Here is a 26385-nt window from a genome sequence, read left to right as displayed (position 1 = left end):
AGTAAATGTAGGAAGTAAATTGTCACAACATCCCATCTTACTTTCTTCTGAAAAAGGAATTAGATTATTCCTTTCCAGTTTCCACATTTTGTATCAAAACTGAAAATAATTCATATGAAACCTGATCTTAAAAGGGGCCATGCTCAAATCCCATTTTGTTAAACGACCCAAGAAAATGTGTCAGTCAACCTGGAACAAAACATTCTTAGTGCATGAGAAGGCTTGCATACTTTTTATCTCAGTTTGGGGAAGGCAATTGTCACCACTTTCATTTCCATTCATGGGACCAGAAAACCATTGTCTGCTAAGCCCTGCTTGGAAGTCAAGTTACTTGGCCAAGCAGGATTGTATCAGGACTGTCTTGCCAGCAAGTTCTGTGGGGTGTCAAGGCCTCTGGTTGTCTGCTCTCAAAATCTTTCCTCCAGCTCCAAAAAATTTATGTGCTGAGAGGATATGTCAGCTAAATAAGAGTAGGCTTGAAAGGCTGGCTGCTGTGATAGTACAAGAGGTACAATGGGGCATTTAGGAGGCTTCTGCTAATCCTTCCTCAAGAAGGAGCTGGTCTCTAATCCTCTAGCGGATGTTCTGTGATCACCGTGGTGTGATGGAGAGAGGTAAGATAAGGAGAGGGCCCTGGAATAGCAGTAAAGCCAGAGAACTGGACTCTGATTAGTTAAAAGTGAGAAGCAGGGCTGGTGCATCACATCAGTAGATGTCAACATAGGTGCTGAGCATCATAGAAAGCTAGATTAAGGATGAAATCAACAGGAAGAAAATGCTGGCTAAAAGCTCCTTCTCCACTTTAACAGAGCTAACGTTGTGCTGAAAATCCCTAGAAAACACGCGTGGGGCACTAATGCAGGAAAAAATCAGCGTGACTCTTTCCCCTGAAGCCAGAGGAGGTAGGTCAGGGCTGAAGATACACCTTCATGCACAGAACTGGGCTGAATTGCTGCAACAGTTCAGTGATGACTATAGAATTTGAATTGACTTTGCTGGGAGAAGGATAGACTTTGGAAAGTCTTGATATGATCAAGCCACATGGATTGTAGGGATCTAAAACATGTGATATTGGAGGAAAAACATACATTAGTGAGGAAATAAGGAATTCTTCCTCTCTTATCCTTAGATTTGCAGTTTGCTTTGACAGACTCAGGAGCAAAGGAAGTCAAAATGGCACCAGATGCAATAATCATTCTCTATCTGTGTCTAAGCTTGTGAGAAAATCTTGAGCGTACTTGCTAGTCAGAATGAGTAATTCTTCTTTTTGTGCTGCCTAAGGGTAAAAATTAAAAATTAAGAAAGGAAAAGAGGATGTCTTAAACACGGATGGGTGGGTTGTGGTGTCAGTGAAAGAGCAGCACCTGTGAATGCGTACTAGAAAGGAAGAACTGACTATGCCGGAATTTATATTAGATACCTGTGTTAACAGCCTAAAAAAATGTATCTGCCCTTTTGGTACAGAATGAAAACAATGAGCAGTCAAATGGCAAAAGGAAAAACTGAGAGAAAAAGAAAATGCTTGTCATGGCTCTCTCAGCAGTCTATGTCTGGTTTGAAAGCAGCCAACAACAAATGTCTGCCTCTTCAAAGATAAAAATCAAAACCTTCCCAATCATTTCAGTAGCCTTTTGATCTCTTTCCCCCTGTGAATATTCCTGTGACTAGGTAAATACATGCAACAGTCAGAAAGCACTGCACAGTTTGTATGTGAAACAAGTGCACTGGGTTAAAAAAAAGGTCAAATTGTATTGACAAAATATTTGTTTTCTGGACTGGGACCATTTTGATAGGTCTCCTTAACTGATGGCTAGTTGGTATTTTTGGTGAGTTATCATCTCAGATGTAAGTGAATATTATCACTGCTGCCGCCAGATATTTTCTATATTTTGGTCTTTAAATAAGAGTACAACATTCATTCCTTGCTCTCCAAATTTTCACCTCCGCTTGCTCCCTGTAGTCAAGTCAGGTGACTTATCACCTCTGGAAATATTCAGTAGGAAAATATGTTCAGGTCCCAGCAACTCTCATGGAGGAGAGGACCATGGCTTTTTGCAGGCTGCCTGTCATTAAAATATCTTGCAGTTATCTGTTAAAAATATCAACAAGGTACATAGTATTTTCTAATCCCATAACTGCAGCTCACTTGTGCTTTGCAAGGACTGTGTGACCTTTTCTTGCCACCACAGCCACATCTCCTGTTCATAGCTCCCCAAGGGCATTTTGGCAGTGATATCTTCTTGGAGTGAGGGAGAAAGTTACTGAGAAGCTTCACAACTATGCAGTGTGGCCACGGCTCTCACAGAGGGTGAGACCTGATGGTCTCGCAGCTGGCAGGAGGAGACGAAGTTTCAGGTGTCTCAGTAAATGCATATTTCCTTAGAGGTCTAGGGGTGGGTGACAGTAGTTTCATGTGAACTGGAAAGAAGTGACTTTTCTGATAGAGGGTCAGAGCAGAGCAGGAGAAGGGCAGCCCAACTGATATTCATGAAAGGAATCCCTTGGAGGCCAAAGAGGGCCACACTTACAGAAAACCTACAGAAAATTTGGTAGAATGAGGGGGGCGAGGGAAAGAAGAATCAACAGTGTTAAAACCAAGAAGATGTCTCTGTCTCTTTAGATATTTATATGACCCTTCTCATTGCAGAATCGGAGTGTCTGGCTAAGGTAAAGAAGGGCTTATGACATGTCTTTTTAGTCACACTGTTTGTGCATAGCTGATCCCTCCTCGAGCCACTGCGTGATGCTTTATTTGTCACACCTAACCTGTTTTAGTCTTTTGATGAACATGGAAAATTTATTCAAGCCCTTTGTGCATTTATTTCCRTTTTCTCCATCTTTCTTTCACCTCCCTGAATCGGTGAGTGGAATGAGAATGCTATTTAATTTTTTTTTCCCCCTTGCACTGAACATGAAGAATTTTTTGTCATCAGTGAGCAGATGAGTCATTCGTTAATAATAATAACCCCTCCCCTCAATTCTTAGTAGAACCTAGCAACAAGCTTTCAAATCAATGCGAGACCCCCTAAAATGTGAGAAGCCCATCTTCATACAGTATCTTTTCCAGAGAGAGTGGAATTGATGGGCTGAGATCTGCCTCCTCTGTGCTGGACATCAAACGCCTGCAGTGTAAGCCCATCTTAAGGTTTTGTTTTTCTCTTTGACAAATTTTCCACCTGCCTAATTCTGTGAATAGCATRACAAAGATCTGTGAGTTTGTGACTCAGGAAGCTTCCCTGCTTTTGAGATCTTGCCATGAAAGGGTAAAATCCATCCTCCTATAAGAAGGCTGGAGTGGGACATGGTAGATTTCTGCATGTTGGTCAGTTCTATCCAACCTCCCTGTCCTCCCACAGAATGGAAAAATCAAAGTTACACTACATTCTATCTCAATTATAGGATTTACATTTAAAAATAAATAATGCTCTCAGGTCCAAAATGACTGCTGTAGTTCTTTCCAGCAGGGCTTATTGATTTGGTCCTCTCATTTGACATATCCTGGTACTGCCATGGCCTGTTGCCATGTTAAATCACAGACGCATCATCTAGTGACCTAACTGAAACTGAGACCTATCTGAGCTAGATATTACACAGACTGACCAGACTGGCTGTCAGATACAGGCCCTTAAGCCAACACCTTGCCAGACACTGGAGAAAGAGCTCAGAACTAGATATTTGTTACACAATGCTGTCTTAAACTTATTTTACATTAATCTAATCGTGTTTGTTTTAAGGAGTTGTTTTCAACTCTTTCTTTAATAACATGTGTCCTGTTATCATGGCTTGATACAGGGCTTGATGAATACATTAAAAATGCTTTTCTTCCACAGAAGTCCTTGTTATTATGGAAATCAAGTATCTTTTAGAAAAATCTAAATAAAAAGCCTCCCAAGTTTAGTGTGTGATGTAGTTGCACTCACATACTCTCACAATCATTCTCTCTTTTTGCCTTGTATTGACAAGTACATAAAGAATAAAAATGTACTCTGCAGCCAGCTGTTCTTCTTAAATTCGACTTGTCTTGCTGGCTTAGGTAAATGGGAAATTGTAGCTTGAGATTTCAGATCTACATAAAATCTTAAGTACCCAGAAAATGAGGTCTGTTTTCAGAAGCCTGTTTCCTCAGTCACAGTATTTCAAGATGGGAAGCTGGACTGTATTCGTGTCCAATTCTGATTATGCCCACTTAACAAAATTTTTGATAGAGGTGGCAAAGATATTTAAGAACAAAAGAACACAGTTTTGGAGCTTTGTTTTCTTTCCTTCTGTTGCTGACTGAATTTGCAGGGCTTTTCTGACATTTAAACAAAGCATTACCTGAGAGCTATTTAGAGAGAATTAATATGGGATCTCAGGTTGTTACTCTTAAAATAATTTTTGATTACATTCACAATATGGTCTTTCCTCCTTGCTTCAAAGTAATCTCTCCTGTAGCCATAAATTAAAATTATTTTATATCATGTCCCAGGGTCCTTCAAATGTATATTTTTAATTTTATTTGATTATTTCTGTAATTTTACCAGGAACAAGATAAAACACGCAGTCCTTTTGTGATCCTCCTCTAACAGAGTAACAGATATTGCTGAATGCTTATATGGCATCAAGCAATAAAATCATACTGACCTCAGGTAGGAAAAGAACCTACGACCCTTACCTATAAGCATCTGAAAGTTGATACACAGAAGAAAGGTGGTTCATTATAATTCCCTCAAAATATGCTAATCTTTGGTTGACACTAAGTGATATGGTCACTTGGATTCTAGTGATTCCCATTAATTTCACTGAGATTTGTATGACCAGTGTGGCATTCAAATGGTCATGTTTTCAACTTTATCTTCCAATGAAGCAGCAGCAACCATATCACATGATTTGGATGATCAACAGTCTGAACACATCCTGAGCAATGAATAAGCAGATCCTGAATATTAGTAGCAGGCAATTCACACAAAGCTAAAATATTAGACATTTGTTTGCCAAATGCATATGAAACAGTTGGGATAGAATCAAAAGCCATTCATGACCCAAATAAAGTAAGGATTAAACGATAACAAATATTGCTTGAAATCAATATGTTTAACCTCCATTAAAAATTAATAAAAATAAAATGTAGACTGTACATTTTAATACAGATATCTAGCAAATACTGGAATCTCTCAAGGGAAAGGAATCACAGAATCACAGAATGGCTGAGGTTGGAAGGGACCTCTGGAGATCATCTAGTCCAACCCCCCTGCTCAAGCAGGGTCACCTAGAGCACATTGCACAGGATTGTGTCCAGGCAGGTTTTGAACACCTGCAGAGATGGAGACTCCACCACCTCTCTGGGCAACCTGTTCCAGTGCTCTGTCACCCTCACAGTGAAGAAGTTTTTCCTCATATTCAGATGGAACTTGCTGTGTTTCAGTTTGTGCCCGTTGTGTCGAATGGCAGTACCAACCCCTGTGACATATGTGTTTATATATATGTATATATGTAAATATATACATATACATATATACATGTTCTTTCACTGTAGGACAAAAGCAGACAAAAATTCTTAGGGAGGAAGCATAGCATTGTAGTTAGGAGTCAAACTCTGAGACTTATCCCTAGGCCTTCAAGAAACAGCCTATGCACAACTTAGTACAACTTGTCAAAAACACAAATTTGATCATAAAGAAAAAGACAGGGAAACTTTCAGAATTACAATTTATTTCTTTTGGGGAATGTTTCCCTCTTTCCTAAGTTAAAAGTTAGGTCACTTCTGAAATGTGAATGGTAATTTAAAATGAAATGCTCTGATAATTCGCAGTTATGTTTCCACTTCAGAATCAATAAATATCTTTGAAAAGGTTAAATGGGCCTAACTTAGGCAAAGCATCTTCCTCCTGTTTAAATGAAACATCGTGCGTCAGCTCAGAAAAATTTATTAATTCCTCTCAGACCCTTTAACTCCTTTTTAAAAAATCATGAAATATGTAGGTTTATATACACACAAGGTATATGTGTGCATATGTTTAGATCCATTCTTAGCCACAGGTGCATAACTTTGCTTTTCGCTTTTCCTTTTGTAGTTGGAGATAACAGTAACGTATGTCAGAAACCTGTCGTAAGACTAAGTGCACTAATGTTTATGAGGTGCTTATAGACTAGTGAAGGGCTAGGCAGATGCAGTATACACCCAGGGGACTAATTCTGTGGTAGAAAAAAGGAGAGATACAATGACTTAATGAGAACTGGTCAAGAATTTTCAATCAGTTTTTTTTTTTTTTCACTAGAGAACAGAGTTTTTGCCCAAAATAGTTTAGTGGATACATCTGAAAGAAAAAGTTTTCTTTGATTATGTCATTTTTTGTTTTCTGTTGTGATATTTTCAACTGGAATGCTTACATTTTTTGTTCTAAAACAAAATTGATTTTTTCATCATGTGAAAAGATTTTAACATGGCATTTTGTCCTATTTTGCAGAAAAATAAAGTTGTAACATTTGCATTCTTTAGAGAACAGAAACTCTCCTAAGTTGTAGTCTGTCTAATCTAAATAAGTCAAACTCTTCTCTTAGTTTCTGATAAAACTGGACTTCCTTAACATTTTTAGGACAGCTGATAGCTCTACAAATAGTACCATTTCTCTGTGTAGAGTTTTTCTTTCCTCCTTTCTCATGTTTCCTTTTGTTGTCCTGGTAGGTCCGTTCTTTGTGGATGGTTATGCACAGAGGGAATAGATACCACTTTTCCTAATAAAATAGACTGTAAAAATGCTGAATTTGCTTTAAGGCTTGCAGAACTGGTGGTGTGGAGGTTAAATGGTGCTGAACACATGGCATTGTAGTGGGAGATTTTGGCCCCACTTGGCAAAGCAGGAGATCATAGTTCCTCGTCTCTGGAGAGAATTAACCTCTGAAGTCTATCTGTATGGAGGCAGGGGGACTGATCAAGTAATAAGAAAGGACAGGCTCAAGACTTCACTGCCAGAGCTCACGTGGAAGCCAAAAAGTAAAAGAAGCAGCTACAAGAAGTGAGAGTTAGAAAGAATGTTTCCCATAGTAAAGCAGCTGCACATAGCAGTTAAGTGGTGTTTGTGCTAGAAATTTTGTTGGCTGGTACATGGTTCAAATTATTTTAAGCTTAAAACAGAAACTTATAGCTACATCTCTTTAAAATGTGTTAGGGACTATCCTTTGTAGGGTAATTCATACCCTTCAGACAAGGGAAATGGGAGTTTCCAATGATCTGCAGCACATAAGTCAAAATGCTAGAGTGCACAGCTTTGGGGAATTATGTATTAGTATATTGACACTGCAGCAGCAATTCAGTATACTTTTGGTGCATCTTCTGTTCAGGACTTTCAGTAAATACTAATAAATTGATTCTTAGCAAATTCCATGTAAAGTGTGTTACCAAGACTGTTGCCTTTTTACAAGCAAGAAAACAAAGGCATGGATTTTGGAAGCAGCTTGTCTAAGATAACATGCAATCTCTGCAGCAGAGCTACTGATCAGGTGTCCCATCATGCTGAGTGCCTGTGATCAGATTTAGACGGTGGTGAGGGACTGCCAAACTGAAATGTCAAATGAAAGCAGGATCAAATCCCAAACTGGGCAGTAGCAATAGTACGGGGCTATGGCTATACTAGTAAGTCCACTGGAGAGCTTCATTTAGTCTTTCCATCTGAGCAAGCCTATTATGAAAGCAGCCTTCAAAAAGCAGGAGTTAGCTAAAATAAAGTCCACCAAACCCTTTTGTACAATTGTCTGTCTACATTAATAGAGTTGAAGAAAATAGTCATTAAATGCATTATCTTCCTGTTTATTTTTGCTGGGTTTATTTAACAGTTGTTGGGGAGGAATATAGATATACTGACATCTGAAATTATCCAATGAGTGCAGAAGAAGCTGCGTTTTATCTGTTTTCCTATCTAACTTGGGATGCTGGAAATATTCCAAGTCAAATTCAATCTTCTTGAGATATTTTCTACTTATTACTCTGAATTGACAGACTAAATTACTGATAAAATGCATACCAGGAGAAACTGCACTGACATCAGTGTTTTACTCTTTTGATGGAATAAAACATGTATTATTATAATATATATAACTTTTGTATATTTATTATGCTATGCTTAAGACTATTTGGCCTCTTAACTTTAGATGCTGTATATTTGAATTGAAGTTCTGGAGGATGTCATTTACCTTGGCTTATGGCTGACCTATTCTCTTAGTATTTAGATGAAGATCCCAAGGATTTCCTGTGCTTATCATGCAGGTAAACAAGAACTCAGGCTCTGGTAGTGAAAATGGCTGATTTAGGAAAATCAGAAAGCTCAGATGGCCCAAAATCACAAACACATTTATTGAGAAAAATGCAAATGTCTCATAAATGGTTTATATAGGAGAAACAGGTGAAATTCATCTTCTACAACATTTGTAATTACTTGTGTAACCCCAGCAAAAAGTTTCTCAAGCCTCCTAATCACAAATTTTACTTAATTGTTTGTACAGAACTGTGTTTAAGTCCACACTGACAAACAATCAGACAAAAATCCAGCAGAATCACAGAAGGTTCTGCACACCACAGCTGTCAATCACCGCTTTCACTTTTACTGTCATTTAGCCAAAATGCAAGTATTTATATAACCAGGCCCTCATGCTATGGACTACAATCTAGTCTCAGTTATCCAAATCTCAGTTATCCAAAACAGGGTCACATCCCTTAATGTCTGTTAGTTGCACTGATAACTCCCTTAATTACTTGGATGTAGTCTGTCTCCCTTACATTCAGATAAATTAAGACACACTGCCTGTAAAAAGCTTCTACTTTTAAGGCCCAACTCTAAATCACCTCATCACGCAGTCAGCAGCAGTGTATTAACTTGTTTTTCTTGATGTGAAGGCTGCTAATATGTGACTACAGCAGAGGTGAAAAGTGACAATAAATCTTCAAAGACAATTACTGTGATTAGTACAAGTAGTCCACAGGAGAAGTAAGAACAGTAGTAGTCGTTAAATATAGATGGTTTACTCCCTGTGCCATCAATGAGCTGGTGATTTGTGAGTGCTTGAGTTCTCTCAGGTGATGATTTATTCAAGATTTCCTCTACTTTTCAGTATAACTTAACTAGAACAGCAGAAGGGAGAGATTTTTGACTGCTGCTGCAAACATTTCTTTATTTGGTGAGATCTCTTCCTGTATTTCCTAGTTCAGGAAATAAGCTTTCAGGGGTCTAGTCCCTGTAAAACTACTGGATATCCCTGGAAAGTGCCATGTGAGCTTTTCTGGTTGGTATAATATGATGTGCTTTAGAGGAGCAGCAGATGGTTATCCAGGGACAGTAAATGGGCTGTTGTCTCTGGTGCTAGACATGCTGGGGCAGGGGTCACCCAGTACAATTTTCTTTTTGCCCACAGCAGCTCATTTTGGTCCAGCTTGAAGTATTAAGTGATTTCAGTGCTCTTATTGATGATGTTTTGCAGTTCTGGTCCTGGAAAATGTACAGAGGAGGGTTGCCAGGATGGTTGGGGGTACGTATGGAATGTTTTTTGCCCAAGGCATGATTGAATAGCATTATACTCCTCTGCCTGGAAGGAAGTAACTCTGGTCTGGTATGATAAGGATCTCTAAGACTATGAATGATATAAAGAATATGAAATGATTGTTCATTGTCTTTTCTAATACAAGACTTCAGGAACAACAGATGAAACTGGCAAGTGACAGGGCCAGAAGATACAAGCAAAGTATCTCTTCACTTGGGATGGTGCAACACCCTAAAGCTCTTTCCCACAGGATGTAGGGAAGCTAAATGCTTGTACTGGTTTATATACCAACTGGAAAACTTCACAAAAGGAAGACTCAGCTTTTTATGTGCAAACACAGCATCTCATCATCATTAGCTGGACCACAAGCAGCTAGGAGGCTAAGAGAGTATGCTGGGAAATTACCACTATAGGCTTGCACTGCTGTTACGTATTTGAACTGATTTCCTTTATCGACTTGGTAGTCAATACACAATAGCATAGATACAAGAATGGGCTTGATAGACCATTGGCATGATCCAGTTCAGACTCTTCCGATTTGATTCAGGATACCCTGATTTCTACAATCCTTATGGCATAGCCTCATGGTAACTTTGGCTGAGCTCACAGCTGTATATACCCTGTCTGTGTTTTAGCAGGGTGCAGGGGTGCAAAGAGGTGCTAATTACTCGCTGCTTGTGAGTGTGGACAGAAACAGTGATCTACCAGGATGTTGAGACAGAGTTTCACTGCTGAATTTACTAACTTATTAGCCCTACTGATCTGGAAGCTATGCTGATATAATCACAGTCTCTGGCTGGAGTAATTCAGCTAGGTTTTATAGTACTTCACTCCTTGTCAGGTGAAAATCTTTATCTCCACCTTGGGCTTTTTTTTAACTGGTGAGGGGTTTGCTGATGAACTCTGGCAGTTGGAGTGGACAAGCCCTCACCCCTTCTTGGTAAGGAAGGGCCAAGTGTTGACCTGAGAGTCTAACAATCATAACTTCTGAATGTACAGAAGAAGGCAGGACTTAGTATGGCTGGAAGTGGGGAGGACTCCTGGGAGACTGGGTTTTCCAGTGGTGGAGGAGGCTGAACACAGAGCTCACTTCCTGTGAGAAGGTAGCAGCATAGGGGAAACTCCTTCAAGTAGGCATCTGAACTATGAATAGATAGGTTTTTTATAGCCTGTGCTGCCTTCATTTGGGATATTTGATGAGCATTTAGTCTCTGACTGTGCTCTTTTGTTTGTTTGTTTTAATGGGCTGAATAATTCACTGGCTCTTGTCTTGCATGTCCAGAGAAGTTTTCTCTGAACTATCTAGCTCTTTCTAATATCTTGGTCTAGTATTTTATGTAAGATATTGGTGGCTGATCCTTCTAAGGAGAGACAGTCCAGACAGGAAAGGGTAGAGGTAAGGATCCAATGTAAAGAGAAAAAAGGGATAGAGGAGACTGAAGGATTGGAGAAGAGAGAGCTGTTGTCAGGAGCTGGAGTTCACTCCTTTCTTGAGCCTAACACATTTGGTTTTGCTAAACTCCCTTAGTTATGAGCCATAAACAGACTTCTCAAGACTCAGTACATAAGAACATCAAAAGATTGGAGTGTGTATATATAAAAGTAATAGAAGCACGATACCAAACATGGTAGAAGTAATATACTAAACTATGTCTTTGTTTCCAATAATTCTGTGAAATGTTTTCCTCCTGAGGCTAAGTTTTTAACAACTTTTTCAGGTATTGCTGAGCTACTCTGAAAGCCTAAGGAAACCCTGAGTTATTCTATGAAATATCTGGGGATGCGAAAGGAATTCTTTACCCAAAGTTCTCTAACCTCTTCTGGGTGTTTTGAATACTTTGGAAATAGATTAAGCTAAGCGAGGGGACTGTGCGCCTGTATAGACATTGACCATTGGATTTTGACCTGGAATATGGCAGATAAAAAGGACCAGCTCTGCTGTTCTCTTTTCCCTGAGAGCACCACATCTCATTTTTAGCTTATTGATCTCTCTTTTTATGACCAGAATCTTTAGATTCATGCAATCTGGTAAGCTAAAGGTAAGCCTGCCCCCAAGAGAAAAAAATGCACTGATTCTTTTTCTAAGAAACCACTTACAGAAGTGCTAATGCTTCCTGGGAAACATGAAGGTTCAGTTTCATATTTAGGAACTCTTCTACAGAGTTACCAAATATGATTTTTCTCTTGCTTTTGTCCACTCAACTTTTCAAGAACTAGCTTTAGGCTGAACATAAAGAAAAGATTTCCTGATAGAAAGATTCATTAGGCTGTGGAATAGTCTCCCAAGGGAGCTGACAGAAACTTCATCACTTGAGGCTTTAAAAGTAGATTAGAAAAAAAAATCCCTTTAAAAGGTACCACATGGGGAAAAATGTGTGTTAGTAGAGAGGAGATGGACTAACTGGCTTGATAAGGCTGTCTTTTCATATCTGGTTTCTATAGATATTTGCACAGAAACAGGAGCATTGCTAATTAACTGCTCATCTGCTTCATGTGCTTATGGCTTACCAGCTATAGTCAAATCCCATCTGTCACTTGAGGACAATTAAGTGGGCTCATAAGCATCATTTTATGATTGCACCTGGCCAAGAGGAGGTAATCCAGATGGAGAGCATGGGAAACAGGAGACACCTAGAAGGGGAGAGGCTGTCTTTTCAGTTAGCAATTGTGAGTTGTTGTAAAGACATTCATATAAGAAGAGGAGGAAAAAAAAAAAGTTGTTTTGTGACAGCATTGATAGAAGCATATAAAATTTTTATCTGTGGTTCCAGCATCACATATGAGCACTGTGCAATTTTTTTCAAACTGCTAAGGTCTTTGTTTCCAGTTTTGTATCAGTCTTATCACTAGCAGACATCATCATCGCTGAGGACAGGCAAAAAGGCTTGAAAACTGCAGGATCTGACCCAAAGCAAACTTGTWTGGCACAAAGAACATTAGAGAGGAGAAGAGATGATTTGTGTCCATTTTACCAACTGAATCCCAAAGCAACAAAGCATCAGTTGCTAAAGGAATTAGCTAGTGGCACTTTAACATAGGTATTTGTTAATGCATCTTGGATCCATTTGGGACACAATTCTGGGGCTGCCATATGCATTATCAAGTAATTAGGCCCACTTTCATAGCTCTCATCTTGCTGTGTTTGTGTTCAGGTGGTTCTCACTCTCTGCTCCTTAWGGCTTAGAATGCAAAAGCTCTTTAATTTGAGTCAGAAAATATGTTTGATGAATAATTAAATTTGTTCCTAAATACAGTGTTTTCTCAAAACTCTTCAAGCGGTGTCAGTGGCTCTTTAGAGGCTATTTTCAAAGCTTACAGCAGTATCCTCTGGTAATGAGGTAATGATATTGCCTCAATTATGTGCTGCAAGGGAAGAAGATGACTTTAACTGCCATTCAGTTTTAGAATTACTGCTGTAATTTTAAGAGTAGTTGCCCTCTCTTTCTCTTTAAGCAAAATCATCCCATCCTATTTTTCAAGATGATGCCATCCATGGCAGAGAAGGGCCTCTCCTTGCAATGGTAACTTTCCTTACAGGAATGATATTAACAGTCTCATTTTGCAGTAAGTGAATCCAGACAGTTTAATTCATCTGACTTCTGTTTTTTGGCTGTTACTCACCATCGTTGTTCATTATGAATGACCAGGAGACTAGAAAAAAGAGCCGTAAGCTCGTAAGTGTTGATCCCTCCTGGTGAGCTGGGGCTGAGCGGCCTGGCGCGCCCTGCTCTGGGGGGTGGACGCTGCACAAGGAGGGTTAGGCTGGATGTTTCCTGGGGAGCTGGGCTCACTCTGCCATGCAGCAATGCTGGTTGAGCCCCAGAGGTTGGGCTGTGCAGGTCTGCCTGCCATTGCTCCCTGCTCAGTGTTTCCAGTTGCATAGACAACGGCGTTCTTGGCAAATTCAGGGACCTCTATGTTATGCTGTGCTGTACAGTGTACATATGCCCTGTGGAGATATATATAGAGATAGATATTTTATATGCATGTGTGTGGGAGAGAGAGACTTGCTTCTTAGTACACAAAGAAAAAAGACTGCAACTTCTGGAAACCCAGATTATGAACACCCTGCCCTGGCAAGGTTACAAACTGCTTTGGGCCCTGCAGCCCCTCTGTGGTGCTGAGGGGGAGAAATTGCTATAGCTTTGTGCAATCTGTAGCCTGCTCCTCCTGTGTTTGTGGGGAGAAAGAAGGGCATCCTCCTTACAGTCTTTCATGGGAAAGTGTTTCAAGTAAATCCACTTCTACTTCCTAGACACCAGAGCAAAGAATGTAGAATGGTTGTGAAGAAACAGTGGAAAGTTTGAAGTATCACTAACACCAAATATTAAAAAAAAAAAAGAAAAAAAAAGCCTCCAACTAAAATTATGAGATGGGTTTATATAGCAGAATCTACTTTTTGCAGAGCTATACGCGTTTTGCTCCCTTCTGTTCCAGTTCCTGAACTATTGTGGATCACATTTAAAAGTGTGTTTTCTTTTTTGCTGAGAGGCAAGAAACTTGAATAAAAGGAAGGAAGAGTGAGAGTCTTCCCTATATCACTTAACTTCAGAAACTGGCAACTTCAAACAAACAAAAAACCCCCCAAAAAAACTCTTTTGGAACTCACAGGAAAAGTGGGGAAGCAAATCAAGAAATTAAGGGTAGCAAATAATAGAAACTGACTATTTTTCTTGATTTCTCTTCTGCATTTCAAATTTGAACAAAAACGTTTCTTAAAGCAATGCTACTCAGGAGTTTGTTTCTTTTACTTTCTGTTAAAAACAGGTTACGTAACATAACAGTAGCAGGGTTTTTTTTCCCCTAGTGTATCAAATATGTATATATACATATATATTTTTTTAACTGCTTAAACATTCTGAAAAACATAAACTCAACTTTATGACTGTGATTATGCTTTTTTTACCACCCTTCCTTTTCTCAATAACATGACAGCAAGCACATTTCCTTCAAAAAACATATTTTGAGCCTGTCAGAGATAATCATTTAAGGTCAGTTTTTTCAAATGTGCTTGGCATACTGAATGCAGATAGGATGCTAAGCTCTTCTCTCTTTTTTTCTTGATCCTACAATAGGACTTCTGGGTACAGAATAACTTTGAAAATTCAGCTTCTGTGTAAATCCCTCAGCTTTGGGGGATCAGGTTCCTATGACTCTCTGTTATTTTGGAAAAAACACCCTGAAGGTGGGATTTTCACACATCCTCACAGTTGACCAAATTCTGCTTCCCCTGAAATCAATGAAAATACTTTTAAATCAATAGTATCTGATATGGATCTGAGCCAATCTGCAGGTCTGGTCCCACTTACCACCCTGTCTGATTATCCATACACCTATTTTTAGGATTAAACTTTGTCTGATATCAGAGGACTGAGGCTGTGCCTCAGCATGGGTCCAAACTCTTTCCTCATGTACTCCAGGAGGACCAGACACGTGTGGTGCCAAGTGAGCTATGTCCTAGCCTGCCAACAGATGTACTTACTGTGGCTTTTTCCTAAATGTACAGCAGATATTTGGGGTTTAGATGCCTGTATGGATGATTTCTACATTTGATTTAGGATTAGTGAGGAGAAACAGACACTTTTATGATGGCTTTCCTCTCAGCTATGGTAGGTGAGAGCATCTGCTTAAGGTAGATATCCACAATAAGCCTGATAATTGTGCCCTCAAACTGCCTGGTTCCTCTACGTGTCCACAAAGGGCACCAGACAACTAGCTCACATTTGAATGCCTGTACCATGGGTCTCCTGGATGAGATCAAAACCACTGCTGGACACCATCATCATCACGGATGGAAAACATAGGGGTCATTCAGTGTGCAAAACTCCCTCATCCCTATCTTTATTTTGCATCCGTATCTTAACTTTATCTTAACTTTGCCCCACTGGCTTCACTTAGGAAAGGCAGTCCAATACTAATTGCTTCTGAAATCTTTACTACTGCTGTATAAGATGCTGTGTAGCTGTATCCTCTACTGCAGCCATTTCCCTTTAAAATTGTTTGCTTTTTCCCTTGTGAGACACTTTGTCCCTGGGACTGTTTTAGTTCCTCAGACACAGAAATGGAATAGTGACTAATTCATTCACTCTAAGACATTGTGTATTTGATATCACATCCATCTGTGATATGATGCCACCCTTCTTTATTTATGTTCCCTGAACTCTCTAGATGCTAATTTAGGGAATCTTTTGCTTAATTTTTTTGGTAGGTTTTTGTGTTGTTGATGTCACTATTATTCCCAAAGACAATGAACAGAAGGAGATATTTGGTCTGTTTGCTTGGTTGTTTTTTTCTTCTCACTTATTATGAAAGGATTTTATTTATAACAGACAAGCCTAAGATAAAAGAGACCAGATCCTAGCACATCAGTGCTTTTTGGTTCTGTTACTGTAAATGTAATATGTTTTTCCTTTGACTTATCATAAGCCAATATAAATCTCTGTGTGGTTTTCTTCCCCACCTCTTCCACCTCCTATTTTCTTAGAGCATATGCTGAGGATGCCACCCACAGAAGAGGATTAGTGTAAAGCATCTGCTGCAAATTATCCAGCTAAGACTGATTGATTGATTTTTCATTTTATGAAATAAACTCCCTTGGTTTGGAGTTTGACTTAGACCTCAAATGAACATCAATACTGATACATGCCAGGATGCATCTGCTACAGAGTTCCTAGAATTCAATAAAACCAGCCTTAGTAATTAATTAATATTTATTTACTTGTTGACCTTACACCATCCTAACAAATCTACAGGAAATGAATAGCTATGTGCTTAGAAAGCCCTGCCCAAATGGCCCTAGTGGATCAGGCTTCCAGAGGTGGCTGACGCTTAGTCTGCAGCTTGCAGCTTTCCTGCGCTCAAAGGTAACTTGGTCTGGAACTGCTTGTGTTTCTGATGTTGCAGCTATGCTTCTAGGATTATTTAAATAGGATTTACAGCTAAGCAGTAAACCAAACTAGCAGTAAAAATTCTCAAATTAATGGTGCTAGGCAATCTTCTAAGCTGCACTGCAAATGTAATCACTTTCACTTATGAGTCCTGATTTATTGTTTTTGAAAGAAGCCCTGTACTCTGGTGGTATTTTAGTCAACTTACTTTGTTGTGACAGTAACTGTGATGTACCCAGTTTTTTCTACTGTATCTCTCAGTATTTATTGCTATTAGAAGTGAATCTGATTCATTTCGATAAAGTTGGCAAGATAAAAGATCAAGGGAAACCCACCTTGGACCATGCTGTTTGGAGGAAAGAATAAAAGTCTTTTGTAAGTCAACCAAGTGAAATGGGAGTTTTCCCTGCCTAGGAGATTTCCTAAAACTGACTGGAACATACAATATTTGACCAGCAAGGTATTTTGAGAGTTCAAGATTTGATTCTATTCCTACTGGAAATGTGAAAAATTACTCTTTCTCAGCATTTCCAAGGGAGACATTGATATGGGTTGTAAGAGGTTCTTCTCCAGCCACATTAGGTAATCTCAAAAAGTAAAAAGTACCAGAACTTTTGCATTTTTTTCCTGTTTTTGTTTCTATTTGGAACGAAAAGTTGGCAATATGAAATTTTCTTTCTCAGCCTGTTTCTTGCTTTCCAAAAGAGCAAAGGTGCCTTGAGTCTCCTCAAGTTTTTGTGCTGCACTGTGATATTGTGAGGCTTGATGAAGGGGGGACTGCAGTTTGTTTGCAGAGCCTTTGCACAGAATGGAGGCCTGTGTAACTATCTGTAGCATTATCTCAAACTACAGTAGAAGAGCCATGAATCACATTTTCCTGAGATTACCGGTACGTTTTATGTTTCTGGTTCTCTGTTAAACAAGGAACCTGTAGTTAGAAGTTGGCTCACTGTGAAAAGAAAAGCTTATTCCTTGTGGGACGGTTGAATTTTGGGGAAATATGCAGCTTAAAACAAAGCTGCAGGCAGATGTACAATCTCAATTACCCACTGCAGAGTCAGAGCAGCAGGGCCTCTCCCAAAGCACGAAGTCAGCAAAATAAAAGAAGAGCTTTCAGACCAGAGCAGGGCTTTGTCTCCACCACCACAGGAGAAAAGTGTAGCGAGGCAGGCACATTGCCAGACTTTCTCCCTTAATCTACTCCTCAACAGGAACGTAAAAAGACTGATGGCTGTTGTCAGCGCTGACTCATAGGAAAGGGAAGACTTGAGGAGATGTGGTCACTAATATAATATGCTGCCATGTTTTGGTTCCTTGCTAACTCGTGACGAGTGCCTTGCTCTTTTTCTGGTCTTCAGTCTGTGAGTAGTTGGACCTTACTTGCTGCGCTGCATTGCAGCAGGTGCTTTTGTTTTCTGTAATGGATGTTCTCTTCTACATTGTCTTATGCTGCCCCTGCCTATAATAGGGTAAACAAAGAGTAAATCCATTAAAACTGACTGCCTGACAAGGCAATACAGACAGAAGAAGAGATGTTGCCCACTCCATTCTTGTGGCTGAGATGGGGTTTGAGTTCCGTACAACAGACCACAAAAGATTTCATACAGTGTTTGGAGTTTCATTATATGTATGTATATATGTAAGTCAGTCTTGTAACAATGGTGCTACACATTATCCTTTTTCAGTACTTAACTAGAAGCTGAGACCTTCATTTGAGTTGAGAAATAGTGGCAGAATGACATGGAAGAGAGTTGCAGTGGTGTGCATTTTGCTTGGAGAAGYGAGATGTGCCCTAGAGCGCAGCAGAGGTATTTCGGGTCAGAATTGTGTCTGTATCTAAAGTCTTTCATCACTAATAATTAAAAAAAAATGTTTTAAATGACTTAATGAGGAGACAGAGCAATAATTCGCAGACACAATCATTTAAAGTAATAAACATGCTCTAGTGTAGAGCAGCTCCCCTCTCAGTGCATTACGCTGTTTCCCATCAGCAACAATCTTCAAAARGTTTTCTGTAAATATAGCAAACCTCTATTTAGCATGCACATAGCATTTTTTCTAGGAGTTTTAATGCAGGAGATCTAGAATACAAATCACTTCACCAGTTTCTTTTCTGAGGAAAGTAACTCATGCTCCCTTGATTTGCTAATGACAAATTGTTGTTTTAACTTAATAAGCCATGCAACAGATTGGTTTTGCTTCATAAACAAACAGGAAAAGGAATACAGGCTTCAAGGACAAATAAAATGTCCTGGCCCTCATCTTAAACCTCATTCAAGTAAACCTAAACCTTCAATTAAGGCTCAGCAATGGTTGGATAAATATTTTCTCTTTCCTGGAGTCCCAGCAGGTGTCCTGCTTGCCAACAGCAATTCCTGAGTCTCAGCAGAGCAGATAATCTGTGCTAAAGCTCAGATACGTTGTCCCCTCTTCTTATCTTCAGAAGGCAAGGAGGAGGAAAATGTTTTCTAAGGTATTTCTGATATATGGGTTTCCCTGAGGTTGTGAACATTAGTTACAGAAACAAGTCAGTAAAAAGGACATTTCTGCTAGATAAACCTCTGCAATGTGATTTCAATGCAGGTCAAAGATTACATTATATCAGAAAGAAAAAACTGTATTCACTTTTGAGGAGGTTCTTGGAGTTAAGGGCTAGGGCAAAGGGAAGCAGTTTTAGTAGCAGGCTAGAAATTGTTTTACATTCCAGAGGAAGTTTTGTGGTTTCAGATCTTTTCCTGTTGATTTTTCATGGAAAAGTGGGATAACCAGATTTGGGTGTTCAACTAGGATGTGACAGCCCACATTTAAATCCCTGCTCTTCTTGGTTAAGTCCAGGCATTTGGGCTTCTGTTTCCCACCTTCCAGTTAGATGCTTTAATGTCCTGCATACTCTGAAAATAGATCTTAATCACTCTTGTTGTAAAAGCACCATTAAAAATAGACAGTTCTCCAGGCTGTTGAGGACAAGGGAGTGAGCACAGACTAGTGATTAGGGCTGAGGTTTGACAGGCTGCTTTTCTAGTACCATCTCTGAGTCAGGAAGAGCAGTGACTATGTCTCTTGCTTTGGGTAAAGGACAGTCTGAACTAGTGTGTAGTCTATGTCCGCTTTTCCTGCTCTTGCTGTGGTTTTGAGCAGAATAAGCGTTGGTATCTGTTACTCAGTACCCTCATAACCCAAAGAAAAAGTGAACCATCCTCCCCAGGTAATTCCTCAACAGGTCCAGTTACTGAGATGAAATTAAGGTCACCTGGAAGGTTTACACAGCCTTCAGCTCCTGATGTCCCACATGAGACATTAAAGGAAACAGTTTTACTACTTTCTGTTTCAAAGGGGCAGCTGTCATTTAAAAAACAAAAGGTGTATATAACAACAACAAATTTGCAAAGAGATGTAAAAGAACCTAGAAGTAATAAAAATAAATCACATCAGGTCTAATGAAATATTCAGGGCTAACTAATGAAATGTTCAGGGATAACTCTTCCACCTTTTTTGGCTGATTGGTTGTTTTCTGGATTTTTGTTCTTGGGTGTTGTTTTTTTTTGGGGGGGGAGGTTGTTTTGTTGCATTTTATTGGCATGCCTCCACYCCACAATATCTCTTTCAGCTCGAAAATCTCTTTTCAGACCTGAAATACTTCAGAGAAGGAATAACTAACAGGTGAAATTAAAATACCCAAACCAGAAAGCCAGCTGTAGCTATGCACTCACACTATAGATGTTTGACTGTCATTTCCATGCCCCTATAGCAAGAGTCAATCATTTCTTCTTTCCATAGCTAAAAATGAAACTAATGCTTTCAGAAGTTGCATATTTGAAAAATTTGGAGTCTAAAGTTCTTTTTTTGAGTGGCACTGCAGATCAGATCTGAAGATGGCATCCCCTTAAATAAGGGAAATGTTTATCTGAGAGTCATAACCATCTCAATTTGGCTCTCTGCTGAGGTGCAGTGCTACTAGGGACAAACAACAATTTTTATGGCATAAACATTTGTGCACCATGAAGAGTAAAGAATTCCTTTTGAAACCTTCTTGTTTGGTCTTGTTCCCTTAATATCTAAAACGTTTTCCAGGTTTCTTTGGGTTTGTTTACCCCAGTCACTAATAGACATCATGGAATCTTTGGCTCACTTCTCTTGCCTGATGAGCAAACTGGATGCTGAAAACAAATGGGTTGAAAACATTTTTCCAAGTGCTCCAAAGCACACAATGTACCCCAATTAGCTGGAAGATGTTTATTCTCAGAAATGAAGGTGTCATATTGGGGGTAATTAATTTTGGCTGCCTACAGCCTCTCTGGAAAAAAGCACTTAAAATGTATCTTGATCTGCTCTTGTCTTGGAGAACCGTTTTGCTATTAACTAAAGCAAATGCAGCACAAACTTTCAGTGACTAGGCTTTTATTGTGTTTTGACAGATGGATGTGCTTGTTTTTAATGGTCCTATTTTGCCTTAATTATCTGCATTGTGTCATTTCTGGCTGAGCACAACGAGCTGGTGAATATGTTGGTACGTTTCAATGTGGGCTACCTGTCGGTAGGAATATGCTTACAAACAACATTACAGCAGGAGTTAGCATATTTTTCATGGCTTGACTGAGCATAGCATCACAGCATTGCTTTCTGGGCCCCATGAACTTGCTGGTTTCCATAGTCAGCATCCTAGCAAGACAGGAGCTCCTACAAGTGGTCTGAGGTCTCACAACGGTTGAGTGCCACCCTCCTGCCATTAGGAGGTCTCTCCTACTTGCCACTGCTGCTTTCTTAGCTAGAAGCTAGGAGGTTTTTTCGCAAAGAACTGAGAATAACCTCAGGTTCCTGGACGTATTTCCTTTGCTCAGTAACATGACACCTGTGACAGTCCAGGAGCGATATTGGGTGCTGGGGGTTGCTGGTTTAGCCAGCAAAATTATCATGGAGGTTCATCACTAGTCCTTAGGCACAGGAAAAGTGGGTACTTGCCAGGGTGGCAGTCAACAGGGGGGCACCAAAGCAGCCATGACTCTCCATGCTTTTTTTTTTGTGTTTAGGGGCTTGCAAAGCTGAGCCCGGAGAAGGGTTATGGAAAAGAAGTAGTAGTTGCTGCTGCAGAAGCACAGCCACCATCCTTCTCCCTGGTGAATAGCAAATTCAGCTCTCTAGAGCTCTCCTCCAGTTCTGTCCCTTATCTTAATCTTGCTTCTTTCCATAGCATGAGTTATGTATCCCTGATACAAACCTAACTTTTTATCCCTGAGGAAGTGAAATTCTCCCTGCATTCCTCAGGAGCCTTGAGGTGGCTTCATCTGTCACTGTACATCTGGATTCCTCTGCCCTACTTAAATAGCTATGCTGTTTCTGAGAGTTGTGGGTGCACTGGAGCAAACCATTTGCTCCTCCACATCCACTCACAAAAGAGTGAATGTTCTTTCCCCTGTGCTGCACTGAGCCCTAATTAAAGAATGCCCATTTCTGTGTTTCAGTAGCGTCTTGGGACTGGCAGTGCCCTTACTCTGCCTTACCTCACCTTTCTTTTCTCTCTGGCCTCCCTGCATGGCACAGAAGGAGCCCCACAGTATATGGGGAGGACATGGTCTTTGCACATACTTCACAAACACTGCCCATCGCATGCACAGTGGAGCTTTCACATTCAAGGAGTGTGAAAGAGGACTTAACTCTATGTTAAATGGCTTTTTGAATGCAGAAAAATGCACTGGTGACTCTGTAATAAGAATTCCCCAGAACAGGAGTGAATACAGCATTTCTGAGCAGCAAGGAAGCACCGTGTGAAGGGAGTGATGACAGCAAGCAGAACCCAAAACACTGCACAGATGGATTTTAAAGCAGTGTGGGAGTCCCTCCAGCCTGGAGCGGAGCAGCTGTTTAACGGTGTCCAAGAAGCACTGGACCGAACAAAAGAACGGCCTGTCTCATATAAGCCTCGGGGAAAATTTGGCCAGCTTTTGGGCTTTAACACTTCAGCACTCCGCGGGGGAGTTGTAATKGCCATGTGATCATGTTGTTGGTTTGCTGTCTCCTCCCAAAGAAAGTGGCATCGATAGCTCAGCAGCCCCTTTCATCACAGTAGAGCGTGGATAATGTGCAGCTGCAGCTGCTGAATTAACCAGCTCTCAGGGCTAGCTTGGACGTGTGCCACGCAGATGCAGGCTGAATCCTGGGTGTTAGGACTATAATTTGGTGAGCAGTTTTCCTTCTTGTTCACAGGGAGGTGTTAGCTGCATAGGTCTCGTGTTAGGGCCTGTCGCAGCTCTGACAGGTAGTGCTGCCGCTGTGGTTTTGTGGGGCCTGTCAGAGAATCTCTTCAAAACACTTCTCGGAGATGAATGTGGTGTCTCGGGGCCTGGGTAATGGCAAATAGCCTTTTACTTTCAACGTAAGTGTATCTGAAATGAGTTGTACAGTGAATGATTGTTACCATATGTGAAGCAAGTGGGCTGTGTTAAGTCCCTAACGAGGAGGTGTCTGCATCGCACAATCTATCTCCACAGTTGGTGCATTGGCATTTCTCCAGACAGCTTGGTGTGTGGGTCGGAGATCAAATGGCTCTCCTTAGACAGTCTCTCTAGCTAACCCAGTGGCATCCAACATTAATTGGGCCTGTTTAGGTTATTCCTTTGATGGGAATTCCAATGGCCATTTTTTTTCCTCTTATTTTTTAAAGCTCCTATGATTGGTATTGGTGGAATATTACTTCTTTTTCCATTACTGGCAAGAAAAACAGAGTAAATTATAGTGAATCAGATCCCAGGAGTGCAATGACGTGCCTCACTTACAAATTGCTGCAATTGTGTGTGTGCATACACAGAGGTGCATGCAGCTGCCTTAACTAATGTAGTGGTGATCATAAACATTACTACTTTTTTTATTTTTTTCTCATGGGGACATAAATGGACTGGAACAATAAATTTATCAGAGATTTCCATCTTGAGTTCAAGTTGGTAGCTCACAATCAAAAGCTGTAACTTTAGTTATTATATAAAGGTCATATTTACTATTATGCAGTATTTCTTTGTATGAGACATGAAAAATCATGAATACCCCTATCCTACTAAGTACTGTACTAGGCATCAGCTGCTAGAACCCATCTGAATTTGAGCAAACTGGAAAACAGAAAGGGTTAGAGAGCAAAATCTCATACCTCTGTTTAGTACAGCCTTAATATCAGTCACAATTCTAATTATTTATAAATTAAATAACAAGCTAATGGTATCCACTGCTGGCTTCCTGTACAATAAGGCTGTGTCTCAGCTCTGTCCCTCCTCCCATTTACATGTTAAATGACTTCTTCCAGGGCAGGGAAACTGATGGGAGGGAAAGTGAGGAAGGACAGAGAGAGGGGAGAGAAGCCTTTAGGAGCCTTGGCCTGGGATAAGGAGACACAAGGGAGCCGCTGAAATGCAAGGGAACAAGAGGTTTTCACAAAAGGAACCAGTGAAAAGCAGAACAGAGGAACGCCAGGGACTTGCCACAGATGCAGCAGGTCCAGTCCAGAGAAGCTAATAAGCATATAATGCTCTGTGTGCAAACATTATTTACTTACATAGGGGCCTAGGATTGGAGCAAACCTTTTGGATGTTGTCCTTTTTATGACACGCAGCTGTTGTATGGAGCAATGCTGGAACAGCTATCACCAAATACCTAAACTCCCTGGCAATTCTTGCTATTAAAGTGATTTTTTTTCCAGGCTCAGGGATGGGTTATGTCAGCAGTGCAGTGACTTGAGCTTCCCAAGGTAGCCTGTTCTGTCCTGTCACGATTCTGGAGGCTGCACAGAGAATATCAGCCTCGCACGTTGTCAGCCCTAGCCAGTAACTTTACCAGCAATGAATGCAGCCTGCAGGAAAGACTCCTGTTTCTTTATACCGTATAAAATGTCAAAAGAAGCTATAAGAGCACAGGGAGTATTCTGTGTCCATCACTTTGGCATAACCAGGAAGGGTTTTCTTCTCACGCTAATGTCACTACATCTTTGCTTTATGGGGCTTGGAGAGGGTCACTGATGTCCTCATTACAGGAAGGGTCCCCTGATCCCACAGAACAGGCTGTGTTTTTTCCTTTTTTTTTTTTTTTTTAAACTGAGGAGTTATGTTTGTTTGATCATGCTATCCACTGATAAGTGACAGGTACTGCTCATCTAAACAGAAATTACATTGAGGTGTGAGCACAGACGCCTTTTTGACGGAATTTTATATTAAAGATAGCTAGCTACATTAATGCTTAATTGTTTTTCTTTTTTAATTTTTGTATCTCCACTGAACATAAATGTAAAACAAGGATGTTTCTGTGCCCATTTGGAGTTTAATCAGAACATTTTCTTGCATTATTTATCTGCCCTCAATAGCAGTAACTTCCTTTGTTTCCAGGCTATGATTCCTGAGATTTTTTTTTTCCAAAGAAGCAAGAGTGTCTATTGTTGTGATTGGAATCCCTTTTCTTTTTAATGTAAGTCTATTTTTTTTATCTGTTGCTAATTAGTAGATTTTTGGTGCATATTAGCTTCATCAGAGGAGCTCTGTTACTCAAGATAAGAGATATTCCTTGAGAGCCTGCTGACGTGCTGCCTAGGGCAGATGGCAGGGAACAAGGGATTCGTTTTACTTTTCTGGCTCTGCCACTGACTCCCCTGTATGGCATCTGCACTTTAGACTTGCCAGAAATCTCCCAGAATTTTCTCATCCTTGATAAAACTCCGATTCTCCCTCCCTCAGTGCTCCTCAAGAGCCAAACACAGCATTTGTCAACACCTGTTAGGAATGAGTAAGTTGGCCCGTGTCATGGGCTGGCCTAGCCTGGCTACTGCTGCGGGAAGGCAGCCCGTTGCTGCTCACAGGGGCTGTCAGAGAGGCTCCTGCATGCATCTCTGGGGTCATGTTCATGACCATCATGTTACTCCAAGAAAACGAAAGACTCCAAAGAGTCCTCTGGAGCGAGAGCTGCCGTGCACCTGCGGGATGGTAGTGGTAGTAATCTAGGGACCAGAAACTGAGGAAGCTTCAGGGGTTAAATTGTGGATATTTTTTTTCTTGGGAAACTCTTCAAATGAGCTCTGTTGATTTCTCTTGTCATATCAAAGCAACAGCAACCTCTCTGACAGGCACAGCCAGTTGATTCATACCAATAGGAAAAGAGAGAAACAGCTTTTGCAGTGCTTCTCACACAGCATTTCACATCAAATTCAAGAAGTTCCTTCAGAGCTGCTCACTGGGAGGGAGTATTTCAGAGTTCCCACACCATAAACTACCATTGCTGCCACTGGGAAAGGTTAGCAGGTTTAATGTAAAGACTGAAGGGGGGATTCTTTGGCTTATTTTTTCATGTCTTGGAGCTCTCCAGGCTCTGGTAGAAAAAGCAGCCAGATGTCCAAAGAGCTCTGTCAGTAACTCCTGTCCCCTTTCATCATGGTCTTCCTAGTGCCTCTTTTGATCTGCAGCTGATAGCTATGCCTGCATATAGCCCTAATACACCCTAATTCTGAGCTGCAACCCCTCCAGCTGTCCTAGCCCCATGCTCCCAGCATTGGTAATGTGCATCTCACCTACGCTGCAGAACCGCTTTGGATCTCCCTGCTGTGGTAACCACCCTTATGTCCTCTGTTGGGTCACAAATTCCTGAAACAAAACTTTCTTCGCTAGCTGATTTTCCATTTCTCCTTTTCACTGTAGCTTTAATTTTCAACTTTGTCATCACCCCTTAGTCTAAACCTGTAGTGCCCCATGATACCTACCTTCTGTAACCTGGGAATATCCCCTGAAGATTCAAAGGGAAAAGGATCTTGTCAGGGCTCTGGAATATTCAGAGAAACTTGATGTGTTTCCTAGAGATACTCCAAATGTTCTACAATGTATTTCCCAAATGTTGATTACATTTTCCCTGTTGCATTCATATAATCTTGTTTCTGTAATTGGAAGTTACAGAAAATGGAGCTTTATCATTTAATAACCTTCCTACTTGCTGTTTGTTCAGATGACTATGATCTGGTTAAAAACATTAT

This window comes from Apteryx rowi, unplaced genomic scaffold (assembly GCF_003343035.1).
Source record: "Apteryx rowi isolate R43461 unplaced genomic scaffold, aptRow1 scaffold_347, whole genome shotgun sequence".
Classification (NCBI taxonomy): Eukaryota; Metazoa; Chordata; class Aves; order Apterygiformes; family Apterygidae; genus Apteryx; species Apteryx rowi.
The sequence above is the reverse complement of the archived record's forward strand: the minus strand, read 5'-3'. Positions refer to the sequence as shown.